Here is a 13,127-nt window from a genome sequence, read left to right as displayed (position 1 = left end):
AATGCACACAATACTTTTCAGTAGAAACAGGTAGGTAGCACAAAATACACAGTGGTCACCAGGAGTAGACCAACCCATGTACTAAAATAGTGGTATGCGAACCACGACTCGAATCAAGACTATACCCAAAAGACGTAGAAGTGCCGGGGACCCAAGGAACCACCCAATGTAAGTAACTAGAAGCCCACAGAGGCCGTGTGCAGAGTAGGAACACGACCTTGGGATCAATGCAAGTCAATGGGTAAGTCGCGGTTGCAATTTTAAAGAAGGACCCTTCCCAGTGGACCCTGAGGAAACCCTGTGGAAGACAGAAGGTTGGAGAACCATCCCACCAGTGGATAGCTTAGGAACCAGGATACCTGCATTAGGGATGCCGGGTGCATACATGTGAAGTGGCATCAGAAACCGCAGTCAAACTCAATGGAGGACTTCAGAAAGATGCCACTGCTGGAGAAGGTGAAAGTGTCCGGTGGAACCCAAAGGTGGATTCAAGATGTGAAGAAGCTGCAAGCAGAGGAAACAGAGTCTATGACACTCAGAAGTGACCAGGAGGCACAGAAGACGAATGTCCACCAATGTAGAGTGCTGCAGGTGAGTAGACAGTGACCTTGAAACTGCAGTGGGGACCAGGTGATCCTGTGGAAGACCAAGAGTCGTACACGAGCTGTCCCACGTCAAATGTCGAGAGTTGCGGGGTCAGTGTCTGGCGGGAGCACCAACAAGCCTTGGCAACTGCAACCGACGTGGAAGTTGAAGAAGGTGCAATGTCAGGACCAGCAAGGTCCAGGAGACTCACCACAAGCAAGGGAGTCAGGGCAGGCCCGAGCAATCAGGGGAGCCCAAAGAATATAAAAGAAGACCCTCAAGAGGACCCACAGGCCAGAGGAACTGGAGTCGCAGAGCTAGACCTAGAGCAGCTCACCAAAGATGCAGGCCCATGGTGCAAGTGATTCAGTGAGGACGAAGATCTTGTCACTAGAGATGCACGAGGTTGGGGCTACTTGGAGACCGAAGATCCTGGTGAAAGGAAGCCAACAAGCCTTTGCAACTGAAAGTCGACGTGGTGCACAGAGGTTTGGTTCCTGCAGGTCCGACGAGGGATACTGGCCTCAAACTTGGTGAGAGGACAGGGCAAGCCTCGTGGGATGTGAAGAACCACCACCTGTGTTGCTGAGCCTTTCGGAGTCCGTAGGAGCCCAGGATCAGCATACCGGTCAGCTTAGTTGCGGTGCCTGTAGATGGAGAGAAGGGACTCCTTCACTTCAAGGGAGATTCTTTCAGGTGTCTTGGATGCCCATAGGCCTTGGAAGGTTCCTGTATGGTGCACAGGCACGGACGTTGCAGCAGACTAGCAGGGTGACGAAATCAGGAGCAGCAGGAGTCTTCCCTGTTGCAGCCTTGATGCCCAGGGCGAAGTCCAGAGTGCCCAGACCGTTGAAGAAGTGGTGTCTGAAATGAATCTTGTCCCATGAAGAATCTAGGGACCCACCCACAGGTATGCCCTAAATACCCTAAGGAAAGGTTTGGAAGGATTCAGGGGTCCCTCCCTAAGGGGGGCTGGACAAGGGGGGAGGACACTCCCCTGTCCTTTGTCAGTTTCGTGCCAGAGCAGGAGGCAATGGTTCCCTGAACTGATTTGAACTGCATTATGCATGGAGGGCACCAAGTGTGCCCTGCACGCACACTATGTGGCGGTAGCAAGCACCCCCCACCCTGCCCCAATACACTAAACACTGTCTGGGAGGTGGTGACACCTCCCTGTGACAGGATACCTATTGTTCTGCCTTCCCCTGCTGAGCTTGGCTCAGCAGCAGGAGGACAGAAAAATGTCTCTGGCTGGCAGCAGCCCTAGCTTGCTGTCCAGGTCTGGAAGACTGGTACCGGGAGCACCGAGGGCCTCCCGAAGGAGCTTTACGGTGCATGGAATCATACCTCTCATACCAGTTACGTTGTGGGGTGGGGATACGATTCCAACATGTTTGATACCAAACATGATAGGATTCGTTACAGCCAGTTTTGAGATGGTCATCGCGTAATGACGCAGTGCCCCTCTATATTTTATATGGCTGTCTTACTTACAACCTGGGAGAATTGACGTAGGTTGTAGGGGTGTCCTGCTCATGCAGGGGTACCCACACACTTGGAGCTGAGCACTCTGCCTTTAGGATTGTAAGGCCTGCCTGAGGGGTGACTTATAGGTTTTAAGTGCAATGACCTATATATAGGTAAACCTACATCTTAAGTGGTGTTCGCCCCAACTTACAGAGGCTGCAATGGCAGGCCTGTAGTTACAAATTGAGTGGTCTTCCATGGGTGGCACAATACATGCATCAGCCCATGGGGGACCCTTGGTGTACCTGTGCCCTTAGTACCATATACTAGGGACTGATACGGTTACACCAATATCCAATCTGGGATGTACCCAAGTACTTGCCAAACCAATTTAGGGGAGAAAGCAGATACTGGGGTCCTGATTAGCAGCATCCCAGTCAGACTAGTCAGAAACAGCATTACATCAAGCAAAAATTGGGGGTAACCATAGAAGCAGATCCTACTTTCCTACAGTATCCATAATAAGTTCCCCGCTTTCAGCAATTCAAATTAAAAATATATAAAACTTCAGCATTTGATTTACCCAAAAGTAATCATTATGAACCGATTTAGCGAAATTCTAGCGTTATATTCAGAGGAACAAGCTTTATTGTACAAGTGACTTTACTTCACATAGATCAAAATTAGCCTACGTTTGTGGAGCCCTTTTTCAGGAGCACTATATTTTCAACCTGTACATTAAATACAAATAAAATTGTTCTTAACTGATATTATTTCACGTACTTTTAGCTTGATAACCATCCATTGTAAAATCTCAGCATGCAATATCACATAAAGAACATCTGTTACTTTGATGGATACAAAGTAACAGTGCTCCTGGCACAGATTTAACATTACACCCCAGGCCATGTTGAAACTCTGTGCACAAGTTAAATTATGCATGCTCAGACTTCTGCCTTGGGATCCTTTCAATGTATTATTTTACGAATTGAACAAAAGCAGCTGAAACAACTCAGTACTGAAATGAGGCTTTAGAAAATCATTAACAAAACCAAGTTTAATGGCGTAAGAAAAGGAGGACCCGAGGCATGGAAAGAGTTGTACATTTACTTCTATATAATTATTTTTTGTCTTTAATGCTCAAATAATTCCAGTAATGTGCCTGGAAAGTCTCAGTTTTCCAATAATATTCACAGGCGTAAATGCACATGGTGTACATTTATTCAGAGTGTGGAGTATTTTTCCCCGTGGAGAAACTCATTCATGTACATCCTCACCAATTCTGGAAGTGTCTCCTATCCTTGATGATGGGGGTTATTTAATTTACATCTGCCATGGACAGAAGTTAACCTCTCATCTATCAATGATAGAGGCGGACTGTGAGAGAAAATCTTATGACCAACCACAAATGTGGGACTCTGGGCGTGTTCACCAATTTTGTATGACATTTCTGCCTTGGAAGGCCCACTCCTTACCTCTGTAATATGATGTACACACCATTGATAGAACACCATATGTGTATGCAAGTAAATCAATTTATGTGTGTAAATTCAGTTTTTGCAAAAACAAAACATTAATTTTCACAAGCAAATTATACAGTTACACGCCTTATGCAGCTGCAGCCCGTGCAGGTAAGAGCAGTAGGGCGGGGGGGGGGGGCGATTCCGACAAATGAGAGGAAATTAAATGGATAATTAATTTTCCCTTGTCGTCATCTGTCAAACTGCCCACCCCCACCTGGCCTGGCCCCACCGCTCTTACCTGCACAGGTCGCAGCTAGCCTTATGTTAAGTATGCAAACAGTCTTAAGAATGAATTTTATTTAGTTTTCAAGCCATCTGTGAAGTTTGTGAACTACTTATATGTAGGGCTCAAGTCCTAAAAAAAGAAGTGGGGAACTCACCAAATTAGGCAGAATAGGTGTGACATCACCGCACGTGACATCACGTGGCATCAAAGAACGTGGCATTACAACCCATGACCTCACAGGAAGTGACAACAGATCTAACGACCTCACATATGTTTAGCAGGCTTATGAATACATTTGAGCGCATTATAATATTTAATAAATTAGATTTTGCCTTGGGGTTGTACTAAAATATTGATGCAACCCGGATGCGAAATCTGGACCTCAAATAAAAATAAAAAAAATTCAAACCCTGCCAGAAAGAAATTGGCGATACCAAAGGGGATGATGGACGGAGCGCTTGAGCAAATCAAATACTCACCGCCAGTCAACTGTTCTGGGTTTAATCCATCATCATTCTTTAGCTCACTCCACCACACCAGTTCAGACATGGCCATATGCAAATCAGTCTGGCCCTGGGCCTCATGGGAACAGTCCAGCCCGAACTGCCAAGCCATGTCTTCCCTGAACCGGAAACAAGCATCCTGGGACTGGTTTCAGGTTCATAACCCTCATCGGCCAGGCTATCTTGAATCCAGTGGCAAAGTGAGCAAGGGACCCACGTCTGGACATACCCTGCCAACTTAGGGCAAACAAAGCGATACCAAAAGGGATGATGGACTGAGCGCTTGAGCAAATCAAACACTCACCCCCAGTCAACTGATCTGGGTTTAATCTATCATCATTCTTTAGCTCACTCCACCACCCCAGTTCAGACATGGCCATATTCAAATCAGTCTGACCCTGTGCCTCATCGGAACAGTCCTGCCCGAACTGCCAAGCCATGTCTTCCCTGAACCGGAAACAAGCATCCTGGGACCGGTTTCAGGTTCATAACCCTCATCAGCCAGGCTATCTTGAATCCAGTGGCAAAGTGAGCAAGGGACCCACGTCTGGGCATACCCTGCCAGAAAGAAATTGCAATTGGTTGCAATGTCTGTATTTTAAATTTCTTATGGGGTTAAGGCACCTGCTGCAGACATCTGTGTGCGCCAGTTAAATCTCAGGGAATAATAATAATGGTAAAATAACTCTGGAGGAGAACGTATTTGCTGGCTAGGTCTGTGTTTTGCCTAGTCATAGTTTTGAATTAAAGTAGCATAGAGAAGTAATAGGACTCCAGCAAAGCACAGTAAGTAACACACAGATGACAGAATTTTTATTTTATGTAAATGGGTAAGTGGGTTACTGCTTATAAGACAGACCCTTTTGTTACTTGCAGTTCATAAATTGTAATCCTTCTAATATAGCACAGTGAGGTATGAAGGACATGGGACTCCTACTCCTTGCAACTCACTGTCTTATGTAACACGTCCCTTATATTGATGTACACACATGATTAATTTTCAATGTATAATCAGTACATGTGATGTAAAGCACTGACACCCTTCATTGTGATGAGTAGCGCAAGTCTGGGTGGTGGACTCCGCACAGAGTTTTCCGCACTCCGCGGATTTCGGGGAGTCCCAAAAAATGTGGAGTTTGCATATTCCACATGCACAAAGTAGTAGTATTAGTAGGCCCAGCAGGAATAGTAATAATGATAATAATCATCATCATTAAAAAAGTATACTCTCTGTAACAGCTGTTAATTTGTACGAAAATTAATGATACTCTCATGCTACAGGCCACAGAGTTTACTGTAAAGACAGACATGCATCTTCTACGTGTTGGTCTAATTGCCTCTTTATGGAGAAAACGTCCCCCAGCTATAAGTCAGGAAGATCGAGAAGACTACTAGACTCCCTCGCCAAACAAGAAAAAAGATCAAATTTGCCCAATGACATTGGAAAAAACGGAGGTTATAAGCCGTATCTACAGAGTTGTATTTTAAATGGAGTTTAACAGTGTTCCTGTGACTTTAATGATATTTTTGTGGCTACAGTCAATCCTGCCTCTATGCCAACAGATTGAATTGCCCTCTCATTTATAAACTAGGAAAAGAGGTTCACTCCATTATTGGCCCAGCTCATTAAAAACAAACTGTTAGATTCCTGACATAATTTTCACCATAAAACAACAAAAAACAGTCCCTACGCATTTCGCCAATAACAGATCAGGTTTACGGACGCCGTAGGTTTGGGTGTATATATAAATGGACCTGAATAAAATATTTCTGTGTTCAGCGGGTGGCAGTTTGCCTCAGGCACGAAAATGCATTTTACAAAGTGAAATGGGTGTTCGTACATAAGACTTTAAATTACTTTGGCATTTTAAGTTTTTTATCATGCTCATTCTCTGTGCGCTGAAGTGAGCACGATAATCCCGACAAATGGTCGTGCCCCATCTAGTTTCACTCCTGAGAGAGAGAGAGAGAGAGAGGGGGGGGGGGGGGAAGAGATGGGACAAAAATCTCTTGTTTCTACAATTGTCGTTACCTTTAGGGTGTAAGGTATCAGCATTTGGTTCATGGGCATTTGTTTTTGGCCTCACTAAACTTTACAATACGAGAGAAAAAAGAAAAAAACATAACACATTTTTATCAATTCAGTTGCATACAATATGTTCTGCTTACATAAAACTTCACTTTAATTTATAAAATTCTGGTTAAACCCTTGTGATGAGAAACAAAGGAACCTAACTCCTTTTGGAAGTGTTGAGGATAAAAATGAAGGGAAGTTTTCTGTTCGACGATTTTAGGATGTATAACATTTCCTTATCTTATCACAGTGGCTCTTGGATATGGGACAAGTCCTGTTTTCGATTGGTAATCAAATCTGATTGAGTTAAGACCTGTACTATCTCACTTCTTGGTTATTCTAAGATAAAGATAGTTACGGCTGGCATTACTAGGGCACCTATTTCTGCACTCACAGAAGAAATCCCTAACTTCATTTGAGCAGAAGGAAAATCCGGACACATGACTCGTGCTATGTTGTGGTACACCTTCTGATATTTTGAATTTTTTTTGCACATTGTGGTACAACTCTAACTTTCAAAATGCTCAAAAACATCTCATTTGGAGATACTAGATTAAAGTAGGCCTTAGATTTATAAACCAATGTACAGTAATACATTTTCTGTGTCCGTTTTGAATTTTGAAATGTTAAATGATTCTGAACAAAGATATACCAGTTTGACATGTGCTCTACCAGGAATACCAGACCTGACCTCATAACCTGCTCTCTTGAAGCTTCCCCTGATCCATGTTATTGAACAACATGTCTCAGCTTCATTTGTTGCTAACTCTGTTGCTGCTTTAAGTTTGCCCTCCACATCTCTGACTGCAGACTGGTCCCCTGAGTAATAAGTACCTATGATGGAATCCAGTTTGTCAGTTTTAACAATGAACTTTACCCAAATGGTTGACTACAGCAGACCCAATACAAATTTTCTACAGAGCCTATTCTGAGCAACTGAGCCAAATACTTATTCTGCACTTGACTCTGAGTGATCCACTCGGTCCACGGGGTCGGGTCAGTTGCAGTCCTAATTATTCCTGGTGACCTACGGGTTGCCGCTGCTCACAGTTCACAGGCTCCTGCTCCATCCACATGGCACAATTATTCCCGGCAGTTCCTCCTGGCATACGAGGTTGCAGCTAGGGTGGGCCAAGTTCGCAGAGTTGCACTACGCAGAATTCCAAGGAGTTGCATAAAAACTCCACTCCACTCTAAGTGATTGACAGTGAGGCAGAGATGCCTGTAACAAGAGGCTGTGAGGTAGGAAAGAGTCTGCAAGGGGTAAGTTAAGGTAGTGAGACAGATGAAAGTATGGGTGAGGACAGAGGAGGCGGTCGATGGCAGGAGCTAGACGGGCAGAGGTAAGAGGTAGCCATGGAATCTAACACCAGATCTGTGTGAGAGATGTCCTCCTCTGCCCACCTCATGTCCTGCAGGTCATGATGGTCCTGGCTGTTGAGAGCCAAGCTATCAAAGTTTGGCTTTGGCTCAAGAGACACTTGCGAGCCCAACCTGCCCCGTGCTCCCTCCAGCAGCTCGCACCCACCCAGGTACCCTTGCAGCACCACATTACACCCACGCACACTAGGCGCTGTGCTGCAGTGCATCTGCAAATATTTTTCCGGCTGCGCCTACGCATCTTTTAACAAGGCCTTGTAAAGCTGGAGAAGGTAACTTACTGTAGTCATAAGTCAGCCCGTGGCAGCCAAAGGTGGGCTGGGGGTCCCACTGCACACCTTAATAAAACATTGGGAAACCCATCCACTGTGGGGTGTAGGGAAAGCTCTCCCTGATTATTGTGCCTGCAATATGTCACAAAGTCTTACCTGAATAATGCTCCACCGGTTATCATGGCTGCAGCGAGCATACTGAAGCTCCCGCAGTGGTCCGCAGGGCTACATATCAACAACAAAAAAACTGGTGCTCCGAGACTGTCCTCTAACTCTGGCGACTCCAACCCCATATATAAAGCTCGACGTACCAGGCCTTGGTTAGCAATGCCACCAACTACAGATACACCTGCTTATACATTGCAGGTACTGCAGACTACATTAATTCGCAAGGCCTCTGCTAAATAAAAAGCCTGCTTGACACCAATCTCCATCTGCCTTTCGGCCTGGCGACGTTAATCACCACGCACAGAAATAATTTGCTGCCACCAATACTCTCCTTTTCCTCAGAGGGCACACTGGTCTTGGCAAGCAGACAGGAAGGCAGGCAATGGTTCTCCAGTCTCCAGAGCAAGCGGTCTTGGTTTGCCTGGGTGATGTCCCTTCACCCAGCAGGGAGCGTGGGATCCCCCAGCCCCTGTCACAGGCAGACGTTTTGCAGAGAATCCCCTCCTCACACAGCCTGTGTGGCTGCTTGGCAGATTAAAGTTTTTGGGGTCTCCACCGCCCCTTCTTAAAGTCCATTTCTAGACACCAAAAGTGATTTAGGGCCTGGGTCTCTGAAGTTTTATGTTGAGAATATGCTTCTTTTGAAGTACATACTTCTTTCCCTCTTTCTCTGGACAAGCAGTCTATGAACACAGGAGAGCATATGGTGCCGACTGTCCCACAACACAAGAAATTGGAGTGACTGGAGTTACCACCTGGATGTCAGCCACAGTGATATGCGCATCAAAAGATTATTCTCAGGCTCCCAGCCCCACTCTTTAAGATTCCCTCATCAGCCTAATCCCCTTCCTGAGATGTGTCCAGGCCCCTTCCTTGGGATCTCTCACTGAATTAAAGCGCGCCTTATGAAGAATCCCTTCTCCAGTGTCCCCACCCAGCTCACAGGAAGGCAGCAATACACAAATCTGTCTGGGGGAATATCTCTACCTCCTCATGTCTTCACCAGGCAGGCCTAGGCCTCCTAAAATGTAACCCAGAGTCCTCTATGTAATGTATCACTACATACACACTTGGACTCAGTATGTGTCGTGTACATACACTATCCAGCACTGTTGCATCTATGTATTGTGCCACCACGAGCACACATACACTCAACACATACATTCACACTGGGTGCACTGCTCAGTAGTTTAGCCTTTCTGTTTTGTGCCATTTGCAGGCACACATACAGCAGGCGCACAGTCACCCTGCCCACATTGCACAACACTAGGCCCTTCATGTACTGTTCTCCTCACAATTACAACAACCCAGTAAATGCACTCATCATGAATGCACTGCATGCAGTGCATCTTTCATGTACTGCACTCCTCGCAGTTGCACATAAAAACTGTACATGCACTCACCATGCACACACTGCTCAGTTATGCTCTATCACTGTACTGTACCCTTCCCAGGCACAAATACAACCAGTGCAGAGTCCCCACTTCCGCAAAGTACAGCAATTCACATGTAACTGATGTAGGCCAAGGGGGAGTAAGCCTCACTCCACTGACATGTTAAAAAGGGTCTGTTCACTTCAACTGATCACTACATGGTAAGCAGCCACCGCCACGCTTGTGCTGCTTAACTTCTGGTGAACTACCAAATGAACACTATGGGGCATGCCCAAATGACCCTCCCATACCTGGGCATAGAAACTTCTATAATATATAAACAAATGGTGCAGAGGGATCAATCTCTTGTTTATTTTTGCACAAGAAACTATAAATTATCTTGGCAATACGTTATTTCCTCTATCAAATTTAACAATTATTTATAAGGTGCAGATATCTCTCAGTGAACATCAGAAAGAAGATTACACAAAACTGGACAAAAAGATCACAACAAATTTAATTACAAGACAGCCCATATATACTCACTCATATGTACAACATATACATCCTATACATTCCCCTAACTACTTTATAAATATGTACACTTCTCCATCACAGTGATACATTCAGAGGTAGTCCTCTTGGCGTCAGAGGTATAATTCCTCTATCTTAATTTATTGCGTGCGCCAAATAACTAATATTTAATCAAAAGAATCGGTGGACTCCTCATAAGTCTGTATGTCGACGCGGTCGCGTTTCAGCCTCCAATTTCTTATTGGCTTCCTCAGGACAGGGGTTACATTAGATCTACAATGATTAAAATCATATGAATTATATGTTCTACCATTCTACACTCTATCCCTTATTTGATGCAGTGCTCGGAAGGAAGAAAAAATCTAAAAAAATGTTTTACGTGACTCTAATTAAAGAGTAATTTATAATGTTAAATGTGTCTAAAGAAACATATGTTATGAACCTAAAAATAAAATAAATATAAACAACATCACACCGGTAGAGCACCAGGGGTGTGGAATTCCTCATCTGTGGGTATAAGAAGCTTCAATGTATCACCACCACAAGCACATATACACAAAAAAAATATGTGACTGTGTGCCAAACAATCCGGCTAGACAAACCATATCTCCATTTTATGCCCGAAGAATACCTGTTGGTAGTCCAAACTAATCAATCTTCAGAACAACTTGGAATCAATTATAGCCCCATTCATCTGTATCGTTACTCTACAAAAGTGAGCAATTACTGGTTAGCAACTACTACTCATATCCTTACAGGCATTCCATCACTAATAATACGGTACTTCCCAAATACCTGTATGCACTTAATTCGTCTATGGGGCGCCTGGTGTTCCTCTCGTAACTCGCCAGAACAGCCGGTCACTACAAGGCAAGAAAAAATCTATCTGTAGACAGCCAATCTATATATGTGTGAACACACTGCCTACTCTCCTAGACTCAACAACGGAATTCTCCAGGGATCGAGAGGTCCTAACTTACATAGTTAAATCTCCCAAGTCGCTGTATAATCTTCCGACACTTCTTGCTATCGCTCCAATCTGAAGGTACTGTTTACACTTCCGGTACGGGTACAAACGCTTGTGCACGTGGATGCGTCATACGCTCCCGCGGTATGGCTATAGAGAGAGAACTAATCTCTATATTATGCTCTGGATGCCGAACTTCCAAGTAATTGGGTAGAACTTCCACACGCTGCCAAACACCTTGGTTTAGTGCATCTCCGTTAAAAAAAAAAAAAAAATCTAATAAATAATACTTTCCCAAACCTCAAACTCAAAACCATACACCAACAATAGTTATTTTTTTATATGAACCACTTCTTATATCTCCTGTCTTCTTAGGTGTCATCTAGGATACAGATACCTCGCCCTGCATATTGATCAGCATCTATATCCTTGTATAACAAAAATATCATAATGGAACTCCATAATAGCGTCGGCATTCTGAAGGGTGATATTTTAATTATTGCCTGCAGCAAAATCACTGGGATAAACGCGAGGCTCTCACTGCTATAATAATGCAGTTCCAAATTCTAATATCTACCGCAATTCAATTTTAAAGAGAGATAGAAATCTCAGAGAATATCCAAATAGTTATATCGCAATACTCAAGCAAAACACCCATCTCCTGCGGGCGCTAAGAAATAGTCATCCTGTATCTGAAGTCAACGGCCTAGAGGGTTCCAATGCACTGTATGTTCAAACAGATGGGCTTACAGTCTGACAAAAACTTCTAGCATTAACCGCATTGTTCCTCAGCTCTATTTATTGCACATAAGACAAAGAAAAGAACAAGTTAGTCTACACATTCCTTATTGATACATACACTGGTATCCCAGGGTAGATGATATATCCCTAGTACCTGGAGATTAGAGCTGCCTCTCATGTACATTACATCAGGGCCCATAACTCATCTCTCTTGTTCAGACCCTCTGTTGCTGTATGGTATCTTTCAATGAGTCGCGCTTCTATGCGATTTAGTCTCATTTCCAATTCTCCTTAATTAATTACGGCTAGGACTGTCCACTCCATATCATTCTCACTATGGCCAGCTTCGACATAGTCTTTATAAATGATAAACCATATCTAGTCGATTTCAGTGGAGTGGGGACAAAGTGCTCACGTGATTGGATTGTGTTGTGTATTAACACTGCACTACGAATTAGCAAAGAGGATTTAAAAGAAATAAAAAGGCTAGAGGAAGAAATTGAGAGTGATTCAACAATTACAGATACTAAGGCGCTATTGGAGAGTATTAATAAAACTCTGGTTGAGTTTAAAACACATACGGTGAATTTAAAAACATCTAAACTGAGCAGGGATATTAAAAATTTTAATCAGGAACAAGTATACCCTTACTTGAAAGAAGATTTTTTTTTAAAACAATAACCCTAGCTCATTAAATTTACCACATAAAGGAAGATCACATACAAGGTTTTTGACCTTTTCTGATTCATCTTCAGACTCCGACCAAGGAACAGGGGCATACCATCAGCCATACCATTCCTTTTACCAATATCCAAACGCACCCCCACCTTTTTTAGACAGAGGTACCCGCAGAGGGAGAGGGTTCAGAGGGGGATGGAGGGCACCAATCCACCAACCACCACAAGAACAACATTTCTTTCAAACAGGTCAATGAGTGTACAAGCGGTAGACTTAAATGAAGATATTACCAATCACTCTACCAATCATTCTAATGATACTTTGATCCCTATTTACAATTTATTGAAACATACCCTGACACAGTAGGAAATGAGATTCTTAGAAAAGTGTTCATCCTTTGTGCCTCCAGTCTTAAAAGATCCGGTGGATACTAAGACCGAAGTACTACAATTTTTACGCAAGATCAGAGTGAAAGTGTTTTTTGCAGAGCAAAATGAAACACAGGAGTACAATGTGAGTGGATTGAAGAATAAATCTTCCTTTTGCCCTGAGAGTGAGATGATCCCAGAAGAGATTTTATCTTTTGAAAATCAAATATTAAAGGAAATAGACAGTTTAAATAGTAAACATTTTAGT

General features: G+C 43.7%; 1 protein-coding gene across 2 annotated transcripts in view; it reads right to left on the bottom strand.

Moving 5' to 3' along the window:
- The window catches only part of HACE1 (HECT domain and ankyrin repeat containing E3 ubiquitin protein ligase 1), a 339,965-nt gene that overhangs the window by 96,357 nt on the left and 230,481 nt on the right, over nt 1-13,127 (bottom strand). The gene's annotated exons all lie outside the window — the stretch shown is intronic.

Source organism: Triturus cristatus, chromosome 6, assembly GCF_964204655.1.
Source record: "Triturus cristatus chromosome 6, aTriCri1.1, whole genome shotgun sequence".
NCBI lineage: Eukaryota > Metazoa > Chordata > Amphibia > Caudata > Salamandridae > Triturus > Triturus cristatus.
The sequence above is the reverse complement of the archived record's forward strand: the minus strand, read 5'-3'. Positions and strand labels throughout refer to the sequence as shown.